Source organism: Thunnus maccoyii, chromosome 24 (assembly GCF_910596095.1).
Source record: "Thunnus maccoyii chromosome 24, fThuMac1.1, whole genome shotgun sequence".
NCBI lineage: Eukaryota > Metazoa > Chordata > Actinopteri > Scombriformes > Scombridae > Thunnus > Thunnus maccoyii.
This window is the reverse complement of record NC_056556.1, coordinates 11,923,221-11,933,807: the sequence shown is the minus strand read 5'-3', so window position 1 is coordinate 11,933,807 and position 10,587 is coordinate 11,923,221.

Below are 10,587 nucleotides of genomic sequence, written 5' to 3'. Positions count from 1 at the left end.
AACAACTAAAACCATCTCCGTGACAACTCCTTCCACTGAGGATAATGTGGTTATACTTTGTAGTTTGCTCTTTCACGTATGGCAGGTGTAGCACCTCAAATCCGCAAATCTTACAACGGATTTCAATGGAGATCCGGAGTCATGGGGAAAAAATGTGTCAAAACATCTCAAAACTTCCCCTGGAACTTCTCAAACCTCTCCTGGTGCAAAACAAACACAGTTTTGCCAATGAAACCCTGAATACTTGCTTGTCCTCCAGAGCTATGAGGAGGGGATTGCACAACACAGAAGTAGTTATTTAGCTATTTTGTAGAGAAATTGGGATCATGTTTTCATGACTTAAGACACATTTATCATGACTAGGTCACCACGCAGCATAATCCATTTCCTAAACTCCGCCATAAGTAGCTGTGTTGTTTTGTAGCTGGACTGAAAAGGTTTTTGCTTGTTTGGAATCCAATGTAACCTCTGTGAAACTGATTATCCTTCATTTGGGGAGCAGATATTTCTTCTCAGAGCTATTTTCGAGCCTGGCCGGAGTATTTCTTGATATCTAGCTCCAAATCTATTCCAATGCCTTTCCAGAGGAGAATGTACAGTAGGAAATGATAAATGTCTGCGTACTGTGCATCTTAGTGCACATTCCACTCCTCTGGGTGGAGTTTCCCTCTTAAAACTGTGCTGCTATAGAATGAGATATATGAATTATACTTCTATATGGCCTGTAGGTTCCTCACTGTGAAACGCTGGGGTTGACAGGAAACAAATGAACATTAACATAACATATGGCGGACGCTTTTAACCGAAGTGCTTTACAGTACCATCTGAACGTGGGTGGGCCCCATTGGGAATCAAACACTAACAGTGTTAACAATGTTGGTGTCATGCTCCGCTCATGACCTCATTGACATTGTTTTATTTCGTGTGTTTATGTCTTTGCAGTGCATTATAAATAAAAGCTAGGACTATTGTAGAAAAGGACATAAATGGTCTGTTTGCGCAAAAGACAGTGAAAAGAGCTTTCCTTACATGGGCATATAATATCTGCGTGAAGTACACACACGCACACAGTCACATAAAAGTCCCTACTTGTCTGTCTCTTGAATCTCTCTCAGTTATGCTGCAATTCAAGCCTTTTGTTTAATAAACAATTTGTCAGTGATGTATCGAACTCCAGCTCTAATTTGATTGTCTGTGAAATGTGTATGGAGGTGGCTGCCTGCTCTCTCTCTCTCTCTGTGTGTATGTGTCTCTCTCTGTTTGCACAGCCAACACTGATATTCTACCCTTTCTTTCCCCTGCAGGTGTGTGTGTGTGTGTGTGTGTGTGTGTGTGTGTATGTGTGTGTTTGTGCTCGCTGTCATGTGCATCTAAGCGTGTGTGTCTATGTGTGCAGGGATGAGGATGGAGCAGCAATCCTTACGGGTTTGCAATTACATCTAAACGGCATAATCGGACATGATGGATGGCTATTGCCTTTCCACAATGTCTAGACCTCAGCTCCACCAGCGCAACAAGGTTATAGGAGAGTGGGAAAGGATGAAAGATTTAATAGTTTTGTTCTGCTGCCCTCCGATCCAACTCCCTTTTTCTCCTTTGAAGTCCCCCTGTGGTGACCTCACCAATATTTGAACATTTTGACCACAAACGAATTGGCTAGTTTTGCTGGGTAAAATGGTCTGAAGAACTTAAGTCTGCCATTTTATAGCAAATCCAGACAGATACAGAAGGGCAACTGAATGTCTTGTTTTCACCGTTTTGTGATTTAATTCTCTTTCTTGCCTCTAAAAAGGAAACTGTGCAAGAATAATGCAAACTATTAACTAATATTTAGCGGGCTACTTTGGCTACCAAAAACTAGAAAAAGGCAATGCTGGGATAAAATGACCCATTCCATATATTCTACTGTGAATTCTTGAATTTGTTTTCATCAATAGGTGGCACTGTGGGACCAAAAGTTCACTATAAGCACACGCTTGCAGTTTAGAGAGGAACAAACCACAAGTACAACTGGGTAAGTACAGGGTGGTAGGTAAAATAAGGTGTGTTGCTCTGGTTCTTGAAGCTCGACTCTCCCTTATCCCTGCTTAGTGCTCTTCACACACAGAGGCAGAAGAGACAGAATGACACGGTTTATTCCAACCACAGCAGCCTTGCAAATTGAGGCCTTGAAGATGCCAACAGGATCAATTTAGGATGTGAGGTAAGATGTTAAATGGACAGAATAATTGGGGAGATTTCGCCCTGGCAATTTCTCGCAAGGTTCTTGCAATTATCCTGGACAATTGCATCCTTTGACTCGCCAGGTGCTTTAATTGAAATGAGAGCGGTTACAATATATAAGGCTCATGCATGAAAAACATTCATCTGCAAGAGCGTAGGTGCTAAAAGCAAGGGGGGGGGGGGGGGGTGTACAGTAGATTAACAGACAGAACTCGTCTGTGCTGTCAACAAGCCGAGTAGTAAATAGAACAGGAGCGGTGGCTTTGTCAGCTGTACCTCGTAATTACCCAGATGGCTAGTGTGTGTGTGGCAAAAAGTGAAAAGCTGCGGCGGGAAAAGCAGCTGGTAAACGTAAAGCGAAGACGAGAGATTGTCAGACGCAGGGAAAACAGACGTCTTCCTCACCGAGGCGACGACGAATGGGGTCAGTCAGGAGCTGTTGCCACCCGCATCATCACCCACGAAGAAGAGGGGAAGCAAGAACAGAGGAGGGAGAGATATTTAGAAAATGCAACTTGCTTCCTGTCAAATGAATCTTTGATAGTGCTTGTTCATCTCGGCTCTGTGACATCACTGAGCTGGCAGCAGCGCCTGGCTTTCCCATGAGAGCCTCATTACCCACAATCCCAGAGGTTGACGACGATGTTGTCATCACCTGAAACACCACCATTTCTCTCTCTCTCTCTCTCTCTCTCTCTCTCTCTCTCTCTCTCTCTCTTTCTCTCTCTCTTTTTCTTCATCTCCCTCCTTCTCCTCTCTGTCTTTCTGCTTCGCTGATCAGGCAGGCGAAGCTGTCGCTCGGGAGCATCACACAGATATTCAGTAAGGGGGAAAAAAAACAACAACTAACAACTCAAAAATAGACATGATCCCTGGTAGAAATACACATTTCATGTCCTGGGTGATGCTGTCGGTGTTGGCGCTGCTGATGTGTAAAACAGAGAAGACAAGAGGAGAAAAGAGGGAGGAGAAGAGATGGAGGCATGTCCACCTCTCATCCTCCTCTGATCAACAGGCCCCTCTCGCAGCTGAGCCCACCTCACGCGACTTGAAATGAGCTTTGAACCTGCTATGAATGCTGCCTACCTGCAGGCCGGCAACGTTAATCACAGCCCTTTGATCACATCTATATTTTTCCAGACACGACTGTCATCCACTTGATTTACCAGCCGCAGAGATGAGGAAGACTTGTGCGAGGCAGTGTGTAGACTGGAAACAGGCGGCCTCATCGCCTCATCTCATTGTTGTTTCATTTCTGCTGCTGTGGCAGCTGAGCTCAACAAAGGCGCAGCAAGGAGGAAGTTGTCCTCAGGCAATTGTAGTGGCCTGGTGCACATGCACCAACTTAGATTACACATTTTGCACAGTTCCACGTCTCTTCCCTGCTGTCTGACCAGCTCTACACTGTTATTCCTTGTATTTATCTTAAAGGTCCCTTTAACATTAAAAAACTAGCAGCTCCCCCTGTGCAGCAGGCTCTGCAGCCATCCATTAAAATGCAAACGCCCACGCCAATATGATCATTGGAAACATGGCAGAAACAAACGACTTTGTGAAATAGCCGCTGGCAGAGAAATCATTCTCACCCTAATGTCAGCAGCTCGCAGTTCTGACAGTGAAAAACAGAGCGGAGAGGAAAAGTAGTTTCACCCCCTCTCGACTCTCCCTGTGACATTCGAGAGAGATATTTACCTTGTAAAGATCTTGACATTTCGTGGCGTGCTCTAATAACATCCTGAAATATGAATAAGAGTACAGAGAGTGGAGAGGAGCCCCCGCAGAGCTTTTGTTAACAGGTATTGATTGATACTGTTGGGGAGAAGGAAGGAGTGGGGAGGGGCCACAGGAGGGCCACAGGGAGCCACTCTTTACTGATCATCTGTTAACCTTGTCAAAAGATCTCTGCCCGCTACCTCGAACTGGCCGGAGGCATCATCGGCGGTCATCAAAGAGGCTGTGATTTCCTCATCAAAGCAAAAATCCAGGCTAAAGCATAATTCACACGTTAGCCGGATGATGTTAGACATTTGAATCAATATTTGGATGCAGCTAGCAGCAGCAGTGACGTTATTGCTGTGAGACAGGAAACTGAAATCTTTGAGAAAAGGCTAATAGCTTTCTAATGTGCTCAGGTCTTTCAACAACAACTTCTATTGGATATAATACATTTTCATATTTTTCATCTTTCTCCTATTCTTATTATTTTCTTCATGTTGCGTGTTCTATTTTATTAATACTGCAGCATTTTGAGTTTCACTATGAATGACGAGTGCAGTACAAATTAAACGTATTATTATTATTAAAGAGATTTCTTACTTATATAAGTACTTTGACATGATGAGACTTGTTTGTACTGTGTTATGCAATCATCTCCCATGTGGGGTCTTATCAGCAGTTGTTTTATGTTGCACCGATTTGACATACACTTTGATCATAAGTTTTTATTGTCAATCTGTCTTCAAAGCAAACCAAATGGCCTTTTGATGGAACAACGGTTTGAATTGAATTGAGCTAAATTGAATTGGTTGAGTTTATCTGAGAGCCAGACGCCACTGAAGCAGGCTGCAGTCTCTGCATCGAGAGGTCAAACCAGGAACTGGCAGAGCCTTGTTTGACTATGAGATTATTTACCACTGTTCTCATACATTGTATTTCCACTCAGTAACTGCAGACTCTTGTTTCTATACCTAGGTCAGGGTTAAAGAATTTCAAATGGTGACCTCCTGCTCCTAGAACAAATATGGTGTATTAAATCAGTCATAACTTGAAAATAGAGTTTTATACTTGTCATTTTAGTTTTGTAAGTTTGTACATTTAAGTTTGAACCTGCGAACTCTGTTCTGAAAGTTTTGTCAGGTCTGTGCTTGCAGACGCGAAAGCCTGAAAATGTAGGTTTCTGTCTGTAAATTTTCCAGTTTCACTTCCATTAAACTTAATATTACAAACTGTGAGGCAGAAAATCATGCAAGTATATATGTGTCTGCGCACTCACGGACATCTGACTTTTAACTTTTTATCTTTGGTATGAACGAAAGTAGATAAAGATAAACTCAATAGCAAGCTAATGCTAACTCTGTAACATCATGTTAACATTATGAAGCTGGCAATTGCTCCCGTCCTTTCAGGATCAGGTCATTTTACCTAGCTCCGTGAAGACTGCAGAATTGAGCTTGATGGCAAAAGAAATGGCTGCACAAACTTGCGAAGAGTTTACAAGTAGAAACCTAAATGTTCATAGTTTTAAGCCTGCATGCGCATACCTGAATATACAGACTTTCAAAAAAGGTACAATCTTAAATATACAAGCGTAGGATAAAAAAAACAACAACTATATTTTCAAGCACACCCTTATGAATGATTTATTATTGCATATGTAACACACTCGGAGGGGTCGGAGTCTTGCTCAAGGACACTTCAACAGGGTAGATTCCTGCTGAAATGCAAGTCAAAGTGCAGGACTTGAACTAAGACACTCTGCAGCCCGACTGTAAGAGCCGATCTTTATTGTCGCTGTGATCAAGAGGAACCTCAGGGAATTCAAAATGAGCGCATACATTATAGCATTTTATTCAAAACCTCCAGGACCGCGAGATGAGTGCATACATTAATATATTTTATTTTAATGACATGTAATTTGTTGCACACAATAGCTCCGGCTGATTTCTCCTACCATGATACTAAAATGCAGTTTAAAGTAATTATGAGAGATTGTTTTTAATGGAAGATAAATGGCTTACTGCAGGCTTCAGCTGAATCAATATTTTACTACAGTTTAAAACAGTGTTGCATCATTTGCTGAAATTACCACCATTGATTGGTTGCTATCAGTCATTTTAATTTAATTTTAAATGACTGTAAGGGAGGATGGAAAACTGACTGGGATGTTTCTTTGTTTGACAGTATATTGCTTTTCTTCTGAGGGATATTGGAGAGGAGCTGCAGAAAAACAAAGTAAATTTCCTCCCTGAAGCAATACTGAATAATACTGGAGTAATGAGTGCGCTTCAATTTTTGCTCCTTTCACTGTAATGATGAGTGCGCTTCAATTTTTGCTCCTTTCACTGTAATGTAATGACAACAGTGTTTGTTTTTCCTGTTTTCCTTGAAGTCTCGTCAAGTTTGATTTGCTGTGCTGCAGTCGAATGCCAAAAAACTGCCTCAATTAACATATGGGTCTGTCCGACTGAAGAATTTCTGCATAGCTCATTAAGTGTCAAGAGTTGCACCATATAGGCTAAAAACTGTGAGAGTGGGATGGTTGGGTATAAGGTCAAACACTCAAGTCAAACGCTGTGCTAATGAGCTTGAATCATGCCATTGACCACCCACGTGCTGTTGACTCACAAGCATTTATTGATTTTTTTTGGCTCGGACAAGCTGTTCCTCCTCTGCCCACTCAACGACCTTCCATACTCATCTTTTTCTTGATCCCTCTCTTATCTTTTAATGTTTTCTCTGACCTTTTCTTCCTCCGTTTCAACTCTAAACTTTCTCAAACATGACGGGTCTTTGATTTCTGGAGTTCTGCTCTCTCTTAGGGCGTGACCGCCCGCAGTTGGAAGGGATATCGGATAACAAAAAAAGCTGCTGATTCAGTCCTTGGCACCAACAGCGTGTTCAATCCGGGATCACCTGGAGGGCAGCTGGTCTTACCTCAGTATTGCTGAAGTAATCAAGCAAGACACTGACTGTTCCACCGCAGCCTCGCTGACATTCTGACCCCTGACCTCTGATGAAATACATATTTGTAGAAGGACTATGTGTCCTTTAGTGTCATCCAGTGGGTGGAACTTCCAGTACCAATCAGACTGGAAAGGGCAAGCTAACTTTTCTGTTTATGTTGTAAAACTTCAACAGCCCGGTCTCTTGAGACTGTAAAAAATGAAAGCGATGTGTCTCAGGTGAATATAAAGATTTGCCTTCAAGTGTGATGACCTGGGTTCGATGACTTTGAAGTTTATCTAATTATGACTAAAGCCTTTCTCAGAAATGTACCGAATGGCTTTGGTTTTCCCAATTATAACCAAACTTTAAAGGGCCTAAAACTTAACTTAAAGCTGCACCAATAAACATTTCTATATTAACGATAGGTCACCTTCTTTTACCTAATTGTTTTTGCAGCTTTTTTGAGTAAAAAGGCTCTAATAGACCCACTGTATGCTACTTGTATAGCACCAAACAGCAGACAGACAAAATTATTGAATATCTGGTGAACATAGTGGAGCGTTTAGGAGCTAAAGAGCCAGATATTTCCCTCAGGACTATGTGGAGACCACACCAGAGCTAAAAAGAGAGTGAATATTGGGTTTACATTCAAAATATGACTCCAAATGAATGCTAATGTTGGCAATTGTATGTAAGGTGATAATATGTTGTGACAGATATAATATTTCAGCTTGTTCCACCGCCCCAGTTGGCCAAAAAAAATCAATTAATGCAGCTTTAATTTAACTGAACCTGAAGAATGAGCAGGCATGTAGTCGTGGTGATCAGCTTTTAATTAAGATTTTATCTATTTTTTTGGCATTTTGCTTGTAATTTATATCTTAATTTTTTACTTTAGTTTTATTTTTTATGTTATACGTGTAATTTAATTGAATAGAATAGATAGAGACAGGAATTTCCTATATACTGACTATTTTTTCAATATAAATACATTGTAAATAAACTTAAACCAAAGTTACTAGCATATAACTTTGCAAACTCGCCTATATCTTGATTGCCTGTCACTGGGCCTTGTGTGTGTGTGTGTGAGAGAGTGTGTGTGTGTGTTGGATGAGTATTTCTGTGACAACCTGATTTACAGGCCAATGGTGTGTTTAATGGAGCCGATGAAGCAATGATCGCTCATCCAATCCTTTCTCCCCTTCTACCCTTTCTGCCTGGGCCTGATACTACCAGCCATCTCTTAACACACACACACGCACACACACACACATACACAAGACATCTATGTGATGCAAGAAGGTGGTCACACATATACCCTAAAGTCTACCGATACACGCACCCACAAATCCTGCTTTATAGGGGATAATCCAATGACAGCCAATTTGCTGGAGGGATATACTTTTTTTTATTTCATTCTTTATTTATCCATCGCTTCTGCTTTTACAAGGCAATTTGTTAGGTGGCCAGCTGGAGGAGGGAAGTATTAACCTAGACTTCCATTACCATGCCTTCCACCTCTCCTCCTACTCTCCCTCCATCCCCATCGCCCGCTCATCCTTTTAAGATTAAGCCAGCCCCCCCCCCCAAAAAAGGGGGTCCAGTGTAATCATGAAAGTGTCACATTTCAGCTGAGAGAAGAGGAAACCGTGGCTTCAGGGTCACTCTAAAATTCTCCACTCTTCGCTCTCACTATTCTTTTTTTTCCTCTCTCTATCGCCACCTCACCCAAACCACCCACCCACCTGCTCTCCCTACATCTCTTCATCCCCTTCCCCCTCACTCGCCCCTGTTCTTTCTTTCTTTCTTTATTTCGATCTGTTTCACTCCTCTTTGCTCCTGTTTCTTCTCGCCTTTCTCTTGATTTTGTCCTCACTTTCTGTCTTTCTGTCTGGTCCCCTCTTCCATCCCTCTCCAGTCTCGTTACGCCTCCACCTCCTCTCTCTCTCTCTCCCTCTCTCTCTCTCTCTCTCTGACAGTGGTTCAATAAGCAGTGCCTCTAGAGTGGTCTTGCTCAGTCAGTGGCCAATTACCCAGTCACACTGCCTGTCCTTTGGGACGGACAGGATTAGCAGGATCTGTCGTCTGACCAGACACACACACACACACATACACACACACACCTGTCACTTAGACACGGACAGACAACCTGTGGGTTCTTTTTTGTCCACGGTGGAAAATATATTAAAAAAAGGAAAGCTCAGGCTCCACCATCTTTTCCACCAACGGCCAATTTGACAGGCCAGTGAAGAGAAGCGCAGAGAGGCTGTGCAGAGGAGGAAATGTATGCTGTATCAAATGCATAAAAGCACAGAACAAGCTCCACTGGTGCAGGTGGTCAGTGTGTGGTGCTGGTAACCAGCAGAGCAACGCAGGGATCAGACTTCACCTGGAGCAGGTTTTTGCTTAAAGAGAAGCTAGCTCAAGGCAACTTGAATTTGCAACTTGATGGCCACAGCAGTGCAGCCGGTGGACGCAGCAACGGGAACTTAATGTCACTCACTTCTGCTTCCCTCAAGGCTCAACTTCTTCCTAGTTCTAACCATTTCCCTCTCGGTGTTAGGAATCAGCTACATTCACACGAACAGTGAACATTTTTGATAAGCTGCTAAAAGATTGATGCAGGTTACTTTACCAAAAATCAGTATTTTGACCCAAAAGATCTTATAGTATTGAATCACAAAGGTCTAACTTGCATATTCTCAAACATAAAATAACACTTGTCCATTCAGACAGTTACAGCATATTTATATTAAAGGAATAGCTCAACATTTTGCAGAATAATACAGATGCTGGAGCCAGCTGCCAGTTAGCTTAGCTTAGCATGAAGACTGGACACAGGGGGAAACAGCTACTCTGGCTCTGAAACAAAAATCAGCCCACCAGCACCTCTAAAACTCACTAATTAACATGTTATATCTCGTTTGTTTCATCCACAAACCGAACAGCACACACACTTCTCTTCTCTGCACTTCCCTGGTCGCCTGGCAACATGGCGGTGACGACGAGCACTGTGTCAGTAATTTGGATGAACTGACCCTTTATCAGCGTTTTATTGCTAAGGATGCAAATGCATTTTGTTTATTTATTTATTTTATGAATGACAAGCGTGGAGGATTCTTCTTGCATGTATATATATTCCTATTTTATCTAAAATAACTGCTTCTTTAAATAATAGCACATGCTTTTGTGGTTGATACAATACCTAAGCTGCTGTAGCATAAGCCCATTCTTCATCACAGATACAATCACGATCCTGTCTCCAGTATGAACCGGAGCTTTAGCCAGGGCTTACACATTATTCATGCGCCTAAACCTTCCCAAAAATAACACTTGTGTGATTACTGTAACGTTATGTTTCCAGCAAAGAAGTATTGCCAGCTTGGCTACGGTTTAACCTCTTCAACCCACACAGATCCACCGGTGGGTCTGTTGTTCAAGCACAGGGTGCACAGCCAAGCTTTGTTCAAACCCACTGAACTTCATTTTGAATTCTAGTCAAGGTCCCAAAGTTTCCAAAGATACCAAACATGTCATGCTGAATTACAGGGAAATGTGTGTACAGTGATGCACAAGACATGTAGCATTTTTGATTTCTGCAGCCATGTGCACGTAGGTCTCCTGGGCTTTAATAGTTCACTAACCTTCTTGTGATACGCAGCACATACAGAATGTGTTTTTCTATCTTTGAAGGGAAAC